The sequence below is a fragment of the Pan troglodytes genome, chromosome 6, assembly GCF_028858775.2.
Source record: "Pan troglodytes isolate AG18354 chromosome 6, NHGRI_mPanTro3-v2.0_pri, whole genome shotgun sequence".
NCBI classification, from domain to species: Eukaryota; Metazoa; Chordata; class Mammalia; order Primates; family Hominidae; genus Pan; species Pan troglodytes.
In genome coordinates, this window is record NC_072404.2 from 108,616,486 (window position 1) to 108,634,913 (window position 18,428).

Below are 18,428 nucleotides of genomic sequence, written 5' to 3' on the forward strand. Positions count from 1 at the left end.
TGTCTCTAAGATAAATAATAATAAACTTTTTTCAAAAGACAGCAATTGGGACAACATAGAGGGGGAGGTCAGGGAGGGCTTCCTGGAAGAGGGGATGCCCAAACCAAGTCCTCAGGAAAAGGAGTTTGCAGATGGAAAACTGAGGAAGATGCTCCAGGCAGAGGACACAGCACAGGAGGAGTTATTGAGGCAAGAAAAATGGGCATGTGTTCCCTGGGAATGAAGAGCCCATTCAGTATTGCTAGAGGGACAAGGGAGTAAGATGCCAAAGTGAAGATGGCCTGGTGCCCAGCGGAGGGGGCAGTGGGAGCCATCCACAATGGGCCAGATGATAAAAGGTTGCACTGTCTAATAAGGGATTATTGATTTTTTTAAAAAAAATTTATGTTTTAGGTCAGGCATGGTGGCTCACACCTGTAATCCCAGCACTTTGGGAGGCCAAGGTGGGCAGATCACCTGAGGTCAGGAGTTCAAGACCAGCCTGGCCAACATGGCAAAACTCCGTCTCTACTAAAAATACAAAAAATTAGCTGGGCGTGGTGGCAGGTACCTGTAATCCCACCTAATTGGGAGGCTGAGGCAGGAGAATCACTTGAACCCAGGAGGCAGAGGCTGCAGTGAGCCGAGATGGCACCACTACACTCCAGCCTGGGCAACAAGAGCGAAACTCCATCTCAAAAATAAAAAATTGTTTTAGAGATGGGATCTTGCTCTGTTGCCCAGGCTGGAGCACAGTGGCGCTATCACAGCTCACTGCAAACTTGACCTCCAGACTCAACCCATCCTCCCACCTCAGCCTCCCAAACAGCTGGGACCACAGTTGTGCGCCACCACACCTGGCTAATTTGTTTTTATTTCTTGCAGAGATCGGGTCTACCTATGTTCCCCAGGCTGGTCTCGAACTCCTGTGCTCAAGCATTCCTCCCACCTCTGCCTGCTGAATAGCTGGGATTACAGGCACACACCACCACGCCTGGATAATTTAAAAAAAAAATTTTTTTTGCACAAAAAAAGGGTCTCACTATGTTGCCCAGGTTGGTCTCGAACTCAACCATCCTCAAGCCATCCTCCTGCCTTGGCCTCCCAGGGATGAGCCACCACACCCAACCACATCAAGCTTTGGAATCCACTAATCATTCTTTGGCTAAATCTAATCAGCCAACCACCATGGTGCCCACAGGAGGTCCCCAGAGGTCTCAGGAAGGCAGGAGAAGCAGCACTATGGGTGGAAACCTGGACATCAGTGGAAGCCGTGAGCCCTCCCCAACTCCACATCCCCACTCTGTGTAAGGCCATGTCCACCCTGGCAGGGACAGGACACCTCTGTGGTCTCCTTCACTCCATCTCCATCCTCATCTTGATTCCCCACACTCCACCAGCTCCACCTTCCATGGAGCCCGTCTCCTCGGCCCTCCCAGCCTTTGCTGACCCCTGAGGGCCACTCGCCCACTGGTCTGGTGGTACTTCCTCTCCTCTCCAACAAACTCTCACGTTAAATTCTCAAAATTAAACTACCTGGAGGGGCGTGTTTGCCTGGTTTGTTGAACCAGCTTTGATTCTTCTGATGCAGTAGGAATAGCCGATCCCATTTCACAGAGCAAGAAACTGAGGCTGGGAAAATCTAGGTGACTTACCCAAGGTCACATGATGAGGGAAGGTCTGATTGGTGTGACCTCATCTTCCCCATGATGCTTTAATGCCTGGTGTCAGGCTGTGCCTGTCTCTCTCTGTCTCCTTCCTTCTCTCCGTCTCCTTCCTTCTCTCCTTCCTCCTTTCCTTCCTTTCTCTTTTTTCTTTCCTTCCTTTATTTCATCCCTTCTTTCCTCATTCCTTCTCTTCTTCACTTCCTCTCTCTCTTTTTTTTTTTTTGTTTTCCTTTGAGACGGAGTCTCACTCTTGTCACCCAGGCTGGAGTGCAGTGGCACAATCTTGGCTCCCAGCAAACTCTGCCTCCCAGATTCAAGCGATTCTTCTGTCTCAGCCTGCCGAGTAGGTGGGATTACAGGTGCCTGCTACCATGCCTGGCTAATTTTTGTATTTTTTTCGTGGACAGGGTTTCACCGTGTTGGTCAGGCTGGTTTTGAACTCCTGACCTCAGGTGATCTGCCTCCCTCAGCTTCCCAAAGTGCTGGGATGATAGGTGAGGGCCACCGTGCCTGGCCCCTCCTTCCTTTCTTTTTTCTATGTCTTTCCTTCTTTCCTTCCCTCCCTCTTCCCTACCCTCCTCCCTCCCTCTTTCCTTCCCCTCATTTTTTCCTTTCCCTCCTTCCTTTGCTTTTATTATTGTGGTAAAATACACATAACATGAACTTTACCGTTTTAACTAGTTAATGCGCAGCTCGGCGGCATTAAGCACATCCACATCGCTGTGCAACTGTCACCACCATCGGTCCCCAGAACATTTTAATCTTCCCAAATGGAAACCCTGTCCCCATCAAATACTCACCCCCCATTTTCCCCTCCAACCCCAGCCCCCGGCAGCCACCGTTTCACTTTCTGTGTCTGTGAGTTTGACGCCTCCGGGGACCGCACGGAAGAGGAATCGTGTGTTGTTTGTCCCCGTGTGTCTGCTTTATTTCACTCGGGGTAATGTCCTCAAGGCTCTTCCGTGTTGCAGCGTGTGTCAGAATTTTCTGCCTTCTGATTCATTTCTTCAAAGCAAAGCACATCTTCCTGTTTCTATAGTATCATTTATACTGCTATTGACGGCGGCATCCCAAGGCGGGGTGTGGGGAGCGGCCCTCCCCAGCAGCGGGGAGCATTTATCATTGACATTGTTGATCATTTACAGGGTAGGGCAGTCATGAAAGGGAGCTGATTTCTATTTGAATTTTATTGTTGTTTTTAAATCCTCTGTAGTTGATCTACTTGTTGCCACAGCCCTGGCCAGCTGCTCCTACTGTCCCCCAGGTTGGCACGTCACTGGTCATTCATGTATAAATACATATTTATTTCGTTATTAATATAAGAAGGATTTTTTGAAAACCCCCAATTGTAGAGTTGACGGCACACTTCCCTCAGGGGATTCAGGAAAGATTTTGCGCTTGAGGTCAGTCTTTGGGAATCCACTGGCTCCGACGAACGCAGCTGTCGGCAAGCCTGGCCTCTGCGTGTGTCTGTGTGTGTGCTGCGCGTCTCTCTATGTGTGTCTATATGTGTGTGTCTGTGTGTGCTGTGTGTTTCTGTCTGTATTTATGTGTATGTCTATGTGTATGTGTGTCTGTGTGTGACTATGTGTCTGTGTGTACCTGTATGTCTGTGTTTGTGAATGCCTGTGTATGCCTGTGTATGTCCGTGTGTGTCTCTTTGTGTGTCTGTGTTTGTGTGTATGTCTAGGTGTGTGTTTCTGTGTGTGTGTCTATGTGTCTGTGTGTCTCTGTGTGTGTCTCTGTGTGTGTCTGTATGTGTGTATGTCTGTGTCTATGTCTCTGTGTGTCTTCCTGACACGTGTCTGTGTGTGTGTCCGTGTGTGTCTGTATGTGTCTGTGTGTGTGTCTATGTGCGTCTGCATGTGTCCGTTTGTGTATGTGTCTATGTGTGTCTGTGTGTGTCTTTGTGCCTTTGTGTATCTGTGTGTCTATGTGTCTGTGTGTGTCTGTGTCTGTGTGTTTATGTGTGTGTCTGTGTGCGTATATGTCTATGTGTGTGTCTGTGTGTGTGTCTGTGTGTATCTGTGTGTATGTTTGTGTGTATGTCTGTGTGTCTGTGTCTGTGTGTGTATATGTCTGTGTGTATGTCTTAGTGTGTCTGTGTGTATATGTCTATATGTGTGTCTGTGTGTGTGTGTCTGTGTGTATATGTCTATATGTGTGTCTGTGTGTGCATGTCTATGTGTCTGTGTGTGTCTGTGTGTGTGCATCTGTGTGTATCTTTGTGTTTGTGTGTATCTGTGTGTGTCTGTGTGTGTCTGTGTGTGTCCGTGTGTGTCTGTGTGTGTCTGTGTGTGTGTCTGTGTGTGTGTCTCTGTGTGTGTCTGTGTGTCTCTGTGTGTGTCTGTGTGTCTGTGTGTGTCTGTGTATGTCTGTGTCTGTGTGTGTCTGTGTGTGTCTCTGTGTCTGTGTGTCTCTGTGTCTGTGTGTGTCTCTGTGTGTGTCTGTGTGTCTGTGTGTGTCTATGTGTGTGTCTATGTGTCTCTGTGTGTGTGTCTCTGTGTGTGTGTCTGTGTGTGTCTGTGTATGTTTGTGTCTGTGGGTCTGTGTGTGTCTCTGTGTGTGTCTGTGTCTGTGTGTGTGTGTGTCTGTATGTCTGTGTGTGTGTGTGTTTCTGTATATGTGTCTGTATGTCTGTATGTCTGTGTGTGTGTTCATGCACAAGTGTCAGGACGTCCCCAGGTGAGGGGACCTCCCCTTGTCCGGATGCCGACCCCTTGTAGCGGCGCTGAGGTTCCTGGTAGACTTTGTTTAGCACAGGGCTGGGGGTGAGGAGGAAAAGGGGTGTTAAGGGAAGAAAAAGGAGGCACAGGGGGAGAAAAGGCAGCAAAGGGAAACCAAAGGCTCAGCCGTAACATTTTTTGTAGAGATAGAGACTATTTTGCATGGACTGGTCTTGAACTCTTGGGCTCTAGCAATCCTCCTGCCTCAGCCTCACACATCGTCAGAACTACTAGCGCATGCCACTAGGTCTGGCTAATTTTTAAATTTTTTGCAGAGATGGGGTCTTGCTATGTTCCCCAGGCTGGTCTCAAATTCCTGGGCTCAAGCAATCCTTCTGCCTCAGCCTCCCAAAGTGCTGGGATTATAGGTGTGAGTCACCACACCCAGCTTATTTTTAAATTTTTTGTAGAGATGGGGTCTCACTATGGTGCCCAGGCTGGTCTTAAACTCCTGAGCTCAAGCAATCCTCCTGCCTCAGCCTCCCAAAGCTCTGGGATTGCAAGCATGAGCCACAACACCGGGTGTGTTCACCTTTTCATTAATTCAACCTTGTCTTAGACAAATGTGGTGGCACTGAGGATAAAATGGGGGGACAGAGCACCCCCTTCCCTCCCACGGGGCTTATGATCTGCCAGATCAGACCATAACCAGCCTACAATGGAGGAAGCTCACAGGAATCTGGGGGTTCCATGTGGAGCTTTTTGCCCAGTCCCAGGGAGAGATGATGGGGAGGAGAGAGAAGTGGTCCCCTTCTTATAAAGCACCCTGGTTCGCACTCTAAGAGAATGAAAATTGGGCTGGGCACAGTGGCTCACACCTGTAATCCCAGCACTTTAGGAGGTCAAGGCAGGTGGATCATCTGAGGTCAGGAGTTTGAGATCAGACTGGCCAACATAGTGAAACTCCATCTCTACTAAAAATACAAAATTAGCCGGGAGCGGTGGTGCACGCCTGTAGTCCCAGCTACTCAGGAGGCTGAGGCAGGAGATTCACTTGAACCAAGGAGGCGGAGGTTGCAATGAGCAGAGATCGCTCCACTGCACTCCAGCCTGGGTGACAGAGCGAGACGAAATAAAGGAAAGAAAGAAAGGAAAATTGGAGCACTTGTAAACCAGCCTTCCCGGGTTGCGATGACAGTGACGGGGCCTGGCTTCTATCACTCCAGGCCATTCCACTCTGTCCTGTCATCTGTGGAGAATAAATGAGACCGAGAAGGTGGATGAGGCAGAATTGATTTTCTTGCCCAAACTGACTTCACAGAGCATCGTAATAAAAAGACGGGTCATTTACAATCCTGCTGTTCTCCTGAAGCTTTTCAGCCTTGAATAAGATGAACAATCCAGGGCTCCTGCTCCCCAGCCCTGGGGCTGCGGCCTGCCCTAGAGGGGCAGGGAAGGAGGAGAGGGACATGGGCAGAAGCATGGCCAGGTGTCACACGGCCTCAGTGAGCGCCAGCACTTACCATGTCCCAGGAGAATGGGTTTTCTCTGTTTTTTTAAATCTTGTTTTCAGACAGGGTCTTGCTCTGTTGCCCAGGCTGGAGTGCAGTGGTACAATCACAGCTCACTGCAGCCTCCACATCCTGGGCTCAAGTGATCCTCCCACTTCAGCCTCCTGAGTAGCTGGGACCACTGGCACATGCCACCACACCCACTTAATTTTTGTATTTTTTGTAGAGATTGGGTTTTGCTTTCTTGCCCGGGCTGGTCTTGAACTCCTGGGCTCAAGTGATCCTCCCACCTTTGCCTTCCAAAGTGCTGGGAATACAGGCCTGAGCCACTGAGCCTGGCCTAAATACTTCTTGACAAAGAGAAATGATGGATGAAGGGGGGGAAAGGAGAGGGAAGAAGGGGGATGAACAATCAGAAAGATTTTTGAAATATTTTCAAGATAATAAAATAAAAATGTCACTTTAGTGCCAAATAAAATCAAATTGAGATATAAATCCAAACACAGTATAAAAAAAGAAAGAAATACAGCTGGACCCCTGGAGAAACCTGTCTTCAGCAGCCTGGACTGCCATATATCATATTTCTGGGATCCCACAGAATTCACATTTATTAGGTGCCGGGTGCAGTGGCTCATGCCTGTAATCCCAGCACTTTGGGAGGCTGAGGTGGGTGGATCACCTGAGGTCAGGAGTTCGAGAGCAACCTGGCCAACATGGCGAAACCCAGTCTCTATTAAAAATACAAAAAGTAGCCAGGCGTGGTGGCGGGGGCCTGTAATACCAGCTACTCTAGAGGCTGAGACAGGAGAATCGCTTGAACCCAGGAGGCAGATGTTGCACTGAGCCGAGATCTCGCCACTGCACTCCACCCTGGGTGACAGAGCGAGACTCTGTCTCACATAAACAAACAAAAAAGAATTCACATTTATTAGGAAATCTCCAGTTGGCTTGGAAATAGAAGTTCTTCAAGCTGGGCTGACTTTTTTTTTTTAAGAGTCTGAGTCTCATGCTGTCACCCAGGCTGGAGTGCAGTGGCACAATCTCAGCTCACTGCAACCTCTGCCTCCCGGGCTCAAACCATCCTCCCTCCTCAGCCTCCTGAGTAGCTGGTACTACAGGCACACACCACCACATCCAGCTAATTGCAATTTTTTTTTTTTTTTTTTTTTTTTTTTTTTTGTAGAGATGGGGTTTTGCCATGTTGGCCAGGCTGGTCCCAAACTCCTGGCCTCAAGCGATCTGCCTGACTCACCTCCCAAAATGGTGGGATTATAAGCATGAGCCACAGCATCTGGCCTGGGCTGACTCTAGGGATCTCTTTGTCCAGGTCGCAGTTTCATCTCTGCCCCACTTCGGGAGTGTCATGCTCAGAGGAGCCTGTCCCAGGTCCCATCTTCCATTTCGGAGTCTGCAAGGAAGGTTTCGGCAACAGCCTGCTCAGGCTCTCCCCTCCCTGCGATGACCCCACAGAATTCCAAAGGTCTCTGGAGCAAAAGGGGCTATTTCTGGGCCCAGGCTCCGTGTCCATGTTTGGTCTTCAAGGAGCACGTGGTGAACCTGCCAAGGCTTCATCCCGTCACCCTCTTGGGAGGGCACAGATCTCCTTCCTCCTCCAAGGCCTCAACAAACAACAGCTGGGAATGCGGCTTCCAAAGCTGGCCGGAAAGGACTCCCCTCACCCCTCACTACCCCAAGGCGAGGGCCCAAAGGGAGCCTCTTGACATTGATTGGGATTTATTTCCTCCTTTTCATCAAGAATAATTTCAAGCCTAGGCAACATAGTGAGACCCCATCTGTACAAAAAAAAATTTTTTTTTAATTAGCCAGGCATGGTGGTGCACACCTGCAGTCCCAGCTACTCAGGAGGCTGAGACGGGAGGATCGCTTGAGCCCGGGAGGTAAAGGCTACAGTGAGTTGTGACCATGCCACTGCACTCCAGCCTGGGAGACAAAGGGAGACCTTGTCTCAAAAATAATACTAATTATGATTTCAGATTAAAAACAGTCATTCTCATTCACTAAAAAAAAAAACTTCAGGCAACACTTATAAATGTAAAGAAGGTTTAAAAAAATCACCTGGGCCGGGCGCGGTGGCTCATGCCTGTAATCCCAGCACTTTGGGAGGCCGAGGCAGGTGGATCACGAGGTCAGGAAATTGAGACCATCCTGGCTAACACGGTGAAACCCCGACTCTACTAAAAATACAAAAAAGTAGCCGGGCGAGGTGGCGGGTGCCTGTAGTCCCAGCTACTCAGGAGGCTGAGGCAGGAGAATGGCGTGAACCCGGGAGGCGGAGCTTGCAGTGAGCCGAGATAGTGCCACTGCACTCCAGCCTGGGGGACAGAGTGAGACTCCGTCTCAAAAAAAAAAAAAAAAAATCACCTGAAATCCCACCACCCAGATAAACTCACCATGATCTGATCTGATCTTATCTTGGTGATCAGAGAAGCACCTATTTTGCAAAAAAGGGGTTAAGCTGTTCTAGAACCTTAAAAATATATATACATTTACATCCTCAGTTTTTTAAATATTCCATTGTATGGGCTGGGCATGGTGGCTCACACCTGTAATCCTAGCACTTTGGGAGGCCAAGGCAGGGGGATCACTTGAGCCCAGGGGTTTGAGACCACGTCACTACAAAAAAAAAAAAAAAAAATTAGCTGGGTATGGTGGCACGTGCCTGTAGTCCCAGCTACTTGGGAGGCTGAGGTGGCAGGATGGCTTGAGCCCAGGAGGTTGAGGCTGCAGTGAGCTTTGATCGTACCACTGCACTCCAGCCTGGGTGACAGAGTAAGACCCTGTCTCAAAAAAAAAGAAGAGAGAGAGAGAAGAAAAGAAAGAGGAGAGGGAGAGGGAGGGAAAGAGGAAGGGAGGGAGGGAGGGAGGGAGGAAGGAAGGAAGGAAGGAAGGAAGGAAGGAAGGAAGGAAGGAAGGAAGGAAGGAAGGAAGGGCAGGCACGGTGGCTCACGCCTATAATCCCAGCACTTTGGGAGGCCAAGGCAGGCAGATCACGAAGTCAGATGGAGACCAGCCTGGCTAACATGGTGACACCCCGTTTCTACTAAAAATACAAAAAAATTAGCCAGGCATGGTGGCAGGCGCCTGTAGTCCCAGCTACTTGGGAGGCTGAAACAGGAGAATGTCACGAACCTGGCAGGAGGAGCTCGCAGTGAGCCAAGATCGCACCACTGCACTCCAGCCTGGATGACAGAGCAAGACCCCATCTCAAAAAAAAAAAAGAAAGAAAGAAAGAGAAAGAGGGAGGAAGGGGAAAAAAGGAAGGAAGGAAAGCAAGCAAGAAAGCAAGCAGGAAAGAAAGGAGGAAGGAAGGAAGGGAGGGAGGGAGGAAGGGAGGGAGGGAGGGGAGGGAGGGAGCGGGGGAGGGAGGAAGGATGGAAATGGTGGAGGCAAAGTGACTACTTACCCACAGCCATGCAGCTCATGGGGCATTTTGTGATGCTCACCTACCGTCACAGAACTCGACAAGAAACCAAGAAAAGAATGAAAGAGGAAAAGGGAGGGGAGAGATTGGAACTTAGGGGCCTATTTCCTAAATCTGGCTGTTTGGGGGGCAGGGACCAAGCCCTCTGCATGTGTCAAGTCCGGGGGTTTCTGGATGTGCATGCCAAGAACGTCTCCATCTCCACCACTCCCCAAATGGAGCACGGTGCTTGGGAGTCATCGTTCCCATCCCAGAGATCTGGCTATCATCCATTCAATAAATATGTCTTCATCATCTAATAGGTGCTAGGCACTTCACATATATGAACTCATTTAATTCTTCTAACAACGGGATTTAGGGCCAGGCGCAGTGACTCATGCCTGTAATCCAAGCGCCTTGGGAGGCCGAGGCAGGCAGATCACGAGGTCAGGAGTTCGACACCAGCCTGGCTAACACTGTGAAACCCTGTCTCTACTAAAAATACAAAAAATTAGCCAGGCATGGTGGCATGTGCCTGGTGTTCCAGCTACTCAGGAGGCTGAGGCAGGAGAATCGCTTGAACCCGGGAGGAGGAGGTTGCAGTGAGCCGAGATTGCGCCATTGCACTCCAACCTGGGTGACAAGAGTGAAACTGCATCTCAAAAAAAAAAAAAAAGAAGAGAAACGGAGCCATGTCTCAGATGCTGACTCATTGTGTATCTTTGGGCAAACTGCTTCACCCCTCTGAGCCCATTTGCTCACCTGCTGAAAGGAGACCATTACTCATCTGCCCCACCCGCCTGCCCAGGCTATTGGAAGGATCAAAATTAGATTTTGGACTCCGGGGACGTCTGTTTTTATTGTTGTGCCAATGCCAACCCATGACTCTGGGGAATTTTTTTCAGCCAGAGGATTTAAGCCTGCTTGATTTCTATAGAAAAACCCATTAAACTTTCTCCAGATACCATGAGCCAATGATTCCGTCCAATGCGCTTCTTGCTGCATTTTTAAAGGCAGGGCACTCTGTGTGCCCACTCACTCTTGGGCAGTGCTAGCCACCTGAAAATTAACCTGAGGCCTTCCCCAAAGCAAGCTCCCTCTTCCTTCTTTCTTTCTTTCTTTCTCTTTCTTTTCTTTCTTTCTTCTTTCTTTCTTTTCTTTCTCTTTTTCCTTCCTTCCTTCCTCTTTCTTTCCTTTCTTTCTCCTTCCTTCCCTCCTTCCTTCCTTCCTTCCCTCTCGCTCTTTTTCTTTCTTTCTTTCATCTGTTTATTTTGTTTTGAGATGGAGTCTGGCTCTGCCACCCAGGCTGGAGTGCAGTGCTGGCATCTCAGCTCACTGCAAGATCCACCTTCTGGGTTCAAGCGATTCTCCTGCCTGAGCCTCCTGAGTAGCTGGGATTACAGCACCCGCCACCACATCCGGCTAATTTTTGTATTTGTAGTAGAGACAGGGTTTCACCATGTTGGCCAGGCTGGTCTTGAGCTCCTGACTTCAGGTGATCCTCCCGCCTCGGCCTCCCAAAGTGCTGGGATTACAGGCATGAGCCACAGCGCCTGGACTATTTTATTGTAGAGACAGAGTCTCACTCTGTCACCCAGGCTGGAAGCGCAGTGGTGTGAAGACGGCTCACTGTAGCCTCAAGCTCCCCTGCCTCAGCCTCCCGAGTAGCTGGGATTACAGGTGCCTGCCACCATGCCCAGCTTATTATTTTTTTATTTTTGTAGAGACAGAGTCTTGTTATATTGCCCAGGCTGGAGAAGCAACATTATCTGAGATGGAACTTTCTGGAATATTAACCATTAAACCTCCCCACCCTCATGAGAAGCTCAAACCACAAGAGACCAAGGGGCAGCTCTTGCTGCACGGGGCCAGGAGCTGATGGCTTCCTTTGCTCCAGATCCACCTGCCATCCTTTTCCACCTCATCCTGGGTCCAGGAGGCTGACCCCCCAGGTACCTGCCTGGGTTCCTACTTTCTGGCTCTGGTTGGGTTTGGCCACAGGAGATGCTGAGAGGAGATGGGTGCGCAGGAGGGGAGAGGTGAATGCACCCCCGGCCCTGCTGGGTCTGGTCGGGCGGCAGTTGCACTGTCCCCCTGGAGTTGCTCCGTGCCCCTGGGGGCCAACGCTTCTCCCACAGCCACATCCAGGGTGCAGGGGCTTCCCCTATGGCCTGAGCAGGCGGTGCTTTACTGTACCTATTGTCTTTCTTGAACTCTGCCCCACCTCAGTAAATTGTCTCTTCATTAAACCCTATGCAGTGAGGCCAGGCACCACGGCTCACGCCTGTAATCCCAGCACTTTGGGAGGCCAAGGCGGGCGGATTGCTTAAGCCCAGGAGTTCGAGACCAGCCTGGGCAACATAGCAAGCTTGACCTCCATCTCTAAAGAAATAAAAATAAAAATAATCAGCCTGGGCCAGGCGCAGTGGTTCACGCTCGTAATCCCAGCACTTTGGGAGGCCGAGGCAAGTGGATGTGGATCATGAGGTCAGGAGTTCAACACCAGCCTGGCCAACACAGTGAAACCCCGTCTCTACTAAAAATACAAAAATTAGCTGGGTGTGGTGGCAGGCGATTGTCATCTCAGCTACTCAGGAGGCTGAGGCAGGAGAATCGCTTGAACCCAGGAGGCGGAGGTTGCAATGAGCTGAGATCACGCCGCTGCACTCCAGCCTGGGTGACAGAGCAAGACAAGACTCCGTCTCAAAAATAAAAAAATAATCAGCCTGGCATGGTGGTGCCTGCCTGTAGTCCCAGCTACTTGTGGGGCTGTGTGAGGCGGGAGGATCACTTGAGCTCAAGCGACTGAGGCTGCATTGAGCTATGATGGCACCACTACATTCCAGCCTGGGTGACAGAGCAAGACCCAGTCTCTCATAAACAGACAAATAAACAAACGCTCTGCAGTGGCCCCACTGGAGTGTGCTCTTTCCTGCTGGGACTTGGACTAGGACAGAAAGATAACCTCCTGCCAGAGAACAGACCTTCCCAAAATCACGGTGGGGCAGGGGGCCCGTTTCTTCTCACCAGCCTCTGCCCCCATCAGCCAGAGCGTGCTGATCACATGGGAATAAGCAAGAAGCACCTCGGGACCCAGGCTTGGGAGGGTGGCCCATAGATGGGATCCAGGCCCTGGCTGCCAGGTGACGGCTCCCACCAGCAGCCTCTCCCCGATCTCTGGACACTGCCCTGAAAGTGCCCAGGAAGGGATGGGATGGGGATCATCGTACGATTGCAAACAATTGAGCTTAAAGACTTATATAACACATAATCCTAATATCAGGTGGAGAAAAATGTAAATTTCACCTCAATTTTAACCTCCCCAGCTTTGCCCAGAGGAGCTCCACTTTTTCTCTTTACAAACCAGAACTCTGCACAAGAATCTGCCCATTAAAAGCTTTGCTGCTAAAGATATTAAAAACAGACCTGGCCAGGCATGGAGGTTCACACCTGTAATCCCACCACTTTGGGAGGCTGAGACAGGAGGATCTCTTGAGGCCAGGAGTTCAAGATCAGTGTGGGCAACATAGTGACCACCCCCCCCATCTCTACAAAAAAAAAATTAAAAAGTTAGTCGGGTGTGGTGGCATGCATGCCTGTAGTCCCAGCTACTTGGGAGGCTGAGGTAGGAGAATTGCTTGAGCCTGGGAGTTCAAGGCTGCAGTGAGCCACGATTGCACCACTGCCCTCCAGCCTGGGCAACAGAGCAAGACCCTGTCTCAAAAATTGAATTTAGTTTAATTTTAAAATAATAAAAAAATAAAAACAAACATGTCAGGTGGTCAGATTTGGGGGAATGACATATCAGAAGGCAAAGCTCTGGGCTTCCCATGCCCACAGACTGCAGCATCCATGTTTGGAAGACCTCCAAGCCAAAATCTTATTTCAATTTTAGGGAATCTGAGGCCCAGCGTGGGAGAAGTGAGGTTCATCCTCTATTGTGAAGTATTCTGACAGAGCCAGTGTTGGTTGATGTTATGGTTGCTACTTTTTTTTTTTTGAGACAAAGTCTCGCTCTGTTGCTCAGGCTGGAGTGCAATGGTGCGATCTCGACTCACTGCAACCTCTCCCTCCCCGGTTCAAGCAATTCTCCTGCCTCAGCTTCCTGAGTAGCTGAGATTACAGGCGCGCACCACCATGACCAGCTAATTTTTGTACTTTTAGTAGAGATGGGGTTTCACCATGTTGGCCAAGCTGGTCTCGAACTCCTGACCTCAGGTGATCCACCTGCCTTGGCCTCCCAAAGTGCTGGGATTACAGACGTGAGCCACCACATCCAACTCATGGTTGCTTATTAATACGATTCTTCATTGCTGGATTCCAGTTGTGAAAACACAATAATACATTTGTAAATGGATTGTTGTCAGGGTCAGATGATAATAGGAAGCATTTGAAAACATCTATATGAACTTAATAAAAGGTTCTCTGGGTTCAAAATAGCTGCTTTTCAAACCTAGAGAGATTTAAAAAAGGAAATCAGCTTTGTGCTCAGGTAGGTTCCTTTCTCTCTTAAGAATGAATTGGGGGATCAACAACCCGAATATAAAAGCTAAAACCGGACAACGCTTAGAGGAAAACACAGGGGCAAATTTTCAAGACCTCGAATGTGGCGATGGTTTTTTGTTTTTGTTTTTGTTTTTTTTATTATACTTTAAGTTTTAGGGTACATGTGCACATTGTGCAGGTTAGTTACATATGTATACATGTGCCGTGCTGGTCCTTTGCAGGGACATGGATGAAATTGGAAATCATCATTCTCAGTAAACTATCGCAAGAACAAAAAACCAAACACCGCATATTCTCACTCATAGGTGGGAATTGAACAATGAGATCACATGGACACAGGAAGGGGAATATCACACTCTGGGGACTGTGGTGGGGTGGGGGGAGGGGGGAGGGATAGCATTGGGAGATATACCTAATGCTAGATGACGAGTTAGTGGGTGCAGCGCACCAGCACGGCGATGGTTTTTTTAAAGATGACACCAGAAGCACAAGCAACAAGAGAAAAAAATAGATTGGATTCAGCAAAATTAACTCTTGTGCATCAAAGAACATTATCAAGGCCAGACACGGTGGCTCACGTCTGTAATCCCAGTACTTTGGGAAGCTGAGGCGGGCAGATCACCTGAGGTCAGGAGTTCGAGATCAGCCTGTCCAACATGGCGAAACCCCGTCTCTACTAAAAATACAAAAATTAGACAAGCACAGTGCCAAGCTTGTGCCTGTAGTCCCAGCACTTTGGGAAGCAGAGGCAGGAGGATTGCCTGAGCCCAGGAGTTCGAGACCAGCCTGGGCAACATGGCAAGTCCCCATCTCTACAAAAAATACAAAAATTAAGGAGGTGCTGTGGTGCCTGACAGTAGTCTCAGCTACTTGGGAGTCTGAGATGGGAGGATCGCTTGAGCCTGGAAGGTTGAGGGGCTGCCGTGAGCCATGATTGTACCACTGCATTCCAGCCTGGGCAACCGAGTGAGATCATGTCTCAAAAATAAATAAATAAATAAATGGCAAAAGACTTAAACAGACATTTCTCCAAGGAAGATAAACAAGTACCAACAAGCACATGGCAAAGTCCTCAGCATCATCAGTCATTAGGAAAATGCAAATCAAAATCACAGTGAGATGCCACTTCACATCCACTAGTATGACTATGACTTTTTTTTAGTCCAATCAACATGTTTATTAAGCAACTACGTACTAAATATTTAGGAGTACCATATCCCATTTCTTTTTTTTATTTATAACTTTCATTTTAGGTTCAGAGGTTTATGTGCAAGTCTCTTACGTAGGTAAATTGCATGTCACGGGGGTTTGGTGTACAGAGTATTTTGTCACCCAGGCAATAAGGATAGTACCCCATAGGTACTTTTTTTTTTTTTTTTTTTTTGAGACGGCATCTCCCTCTGTCGCCCAGGCTGAAGTACAATGGCACCATATCAGGTCACTGCAACCCCCACCTCCCGGGTTCAAGCGATTCTCCTGCCTCAGCCTCCCAAGTAGCTGGGATTACCGGGATGCGCCACCATGCATGGCTAATTTTGTAATTTTTTTAGTAGAGACGGGGTTTCACCATGTTGGTCAGGCTGGACTCGAACTCCTGACCTCAAGTGATCCACCCGCCTCGGCCTCCCAAAGTGCTGGGATTACAAGAATAAGCCACCGCGCCTGGCACCATAGGTACTATTTTTTGCACCGCACCCTCCTCCCGCCCTCCACCCTCAGGTAGGCCTCGGTATCTATTGTTTCCTTCTTTGTGTCCATGTGGACTCAGTGTTTAGCTCCCACCTATAAATGAAAATATGCAGTATTTGTTTTTCTGTTCCTGCGTTAGTTTGCTTAGGATAATGGCCTCCAGCTCCACCCATGTTACTGCAAAGGACATGATCTTGCTCACTTTTTTTTTTTCTTTTTTTTGAGACGGAGTCTCCCTCTGTCGCCCAGGCTGGAGTGCAGTGGCGTGATCTTGGCTCACTGCTAGCTCTGCCTCCCAGGTTCATGCCATTCTCCTGCCTCAGCCTCCCAAGTAGCTGGGACTACAGGAGCCTGCCACCATGCCTGGCTAATTTTTTTGTATTTTTTAGTAGAGACGGGGTTTCACCGTGTTAGCCAGGATGGTCCCGATCTTCTGACCTCGTGATCCGCCCGCCTCGGCCTCCCAAAGTGCTGGGATTACAGGCATGAGTCACTGCATCCGGCCTGTCTATTCCATGGTATATATGCACCACGTTTTCTTTGTCCAGTCTACCACTGATGGGCATTTAGGTTGATTACATGGATGACTACAATTTTTACAAATGGAAATAATATGTGTCAGTGAGAATGTGGAGAAATTAGACCCCTTGTGGCAGTTCCTCAAACAGCTAAATGTAGAATTATCATACGACCTAGAAAGTCCACTCTTAGATAAATATGCAAAAGAATTCAAAACAGGCACTCACAAAATATATGTGCACATATGTTCACAGCAGCATTATTCACAATAGCCAAACAGTGGAAACAAACCAAATGTCCATCAACGAATGAATGGACAAAGAAATTGTGGTATATCCATACAATGGATTATCATTCTATTTATTTTTTTTGAGACAAAGTCTCACCCTGTCGCCCAGGTTGGAATGCAGTGGTACAACCTCGGCTCACTGCAGCCTCGGCCTCCCAGGTTCAGGCGATTCTCCTGCCTCAGCCTCCTGAGTAGCTGAGATTACAGGCGCCCACCTCCACGCCTGGCTAATTTTTTGTATTTTTAGTAGACATGGGGTTTCACCATGTTGGCCAGGCTGGTTTTGAACTCTTGACCTCAAGTGATCCGCCCGCCTCGGCCTGGGATTACAGGCATGAGCCACCGCACCTGGCCAGATTATTATTCAGCCTTAAGAAGGAATGAAGTGTTGGTACAAGATACAGCATGGATGAACTTTGAAAATGTTATGTTAAGTAAAAGAAGCCAGATGCAAAAGGTTACACATTGTGTGATTCCATTCATATGAAATATTTAGAATAGGTAAAGCCACAGAGGCAGAAGTCTGATTGGTGGTAACCAGGAGCCAGGGGAGAAATTGTTTATTGGGTAGTAGGCTTCCTTTTGGGCTGATGAAGACGTTCTGAAACTAGATAGAGACTATAGTTGCACAACATTTTGAGTGCACTAAATGCCACTGGATTGTTGGCTTAAAGCAGTTAATTTTATGTTATGTAAATTTCACCTCAATTTATTTACACGTAGTTAAGATTTAATAACTTTCAAAAAAGTCAATGACATTTAAATATGCATCATTGATGAAGGAGTTTAGTCCATTTTCGTCATAGGACTACATACAGTTGAGCTTAACGGCTTATACAGGCCAGCCAAGGTGGCTCACACCTGTAATCCCAGCACTTTGGGAGGCCGAGGCAGGCGGATCACCCGAGGTCAGGAGTTCGAGAGCAACCTGGCCAACGTGATGAAACCCTGTCTCTACTAAAAATACAAAAGATTAGCCAGGTGTGGTGGTGCACACCTGTAATCCCAGCTACTTGGGAGGCTGAGGCAGGAGAATTGCTTGAACCTGGGAGGTGGAGGTTGCAGTGAGCTGAGATCGTGCCACTGCATTCCAGCCTGGGTGACAGAGTGAGACTCTGACTCAAAAAAATAAAAATAAAAGGTTTATACAACGCATGATCTTGGTATCAAGTGAATAAAAATGTAAATTTCACGTCAATTCTTAAAAAGTGAATTGAGGATGTAGAGGGTGGAGACAGGGGGATGATGGATGCCAGGAAGCACGTCCTCCAGGCAGTTTCTCCCTCTAGATACAGAGGCCATCTCTGAACTCAAGGACAGCACAAAGGACTCCTAGGGTTCACCCACCCAGCCACCCACTTTACAGATGGGAAAGTCAAGGCCAGAGAGGGCGGGGACTTGCCCAAGGCTACATGTCGCATGGGAAGCCACAGAGGAGTTACAGCGAGGGCTTCAGGGCTTGAGGCTGGCACTGAGCCATGACACTACATGGCCATGGGGGCTGCAGCGGGCCCATGGCTGTGATCAGAATAGTAAAGTCCAAGTTAACATGGGCCTTCCAGCCTGAACATGTGGAAGGGACAGTGTCATCAACCCATTGGTTATCCCAGTTCATCCAAGCCAAAGTCTCTGTATGAGTCAACCCAGGTCTTCCTTGACCGTCGGCCCCTCCATGAAGGCAGTTGTAGCTTTAAAAGGAAAACTCATTACCCAGCTGTTCTATTTCTGCCCACAGCCTTCACCGCTGGGCTGAGGTCATCAGTTTCCCCACAAGGGTAATGGGAGGAAGGCGAATGTCTTAGATGCCCCCTGAGGGACCCAGGAGTGCCCAGTCAGGCCCTGGAAGGAGAGGCCAGCTAAGCTCCTGGACCTCTGAGGGCTTCTCTTCTTTTTTAAGGTTTTGCTGACCCAGACCTGTTAGGCAGGTATAAAAGGGGATGGCCAGGCTCGGCCAGTCACCCAGTCTCTTCCAGTGTGGTCTCAGGTAGGAACCTACGGGATGCTGGGGAAGATGGGAACAGGGAGGGCTTGCAGTGGAGGAGAACTGGTGGGAGGAGAGTAGAGGTGATGATAAGAGCTGAGCTGGGCAGGGGAGGGGATGAGCATTTTGCGAGCACCTGCCTGCCCCAGGGGCTGTAGAGACAGCATCTCATTTAATCCTCCAAGTTGCCCAGTGTGGTG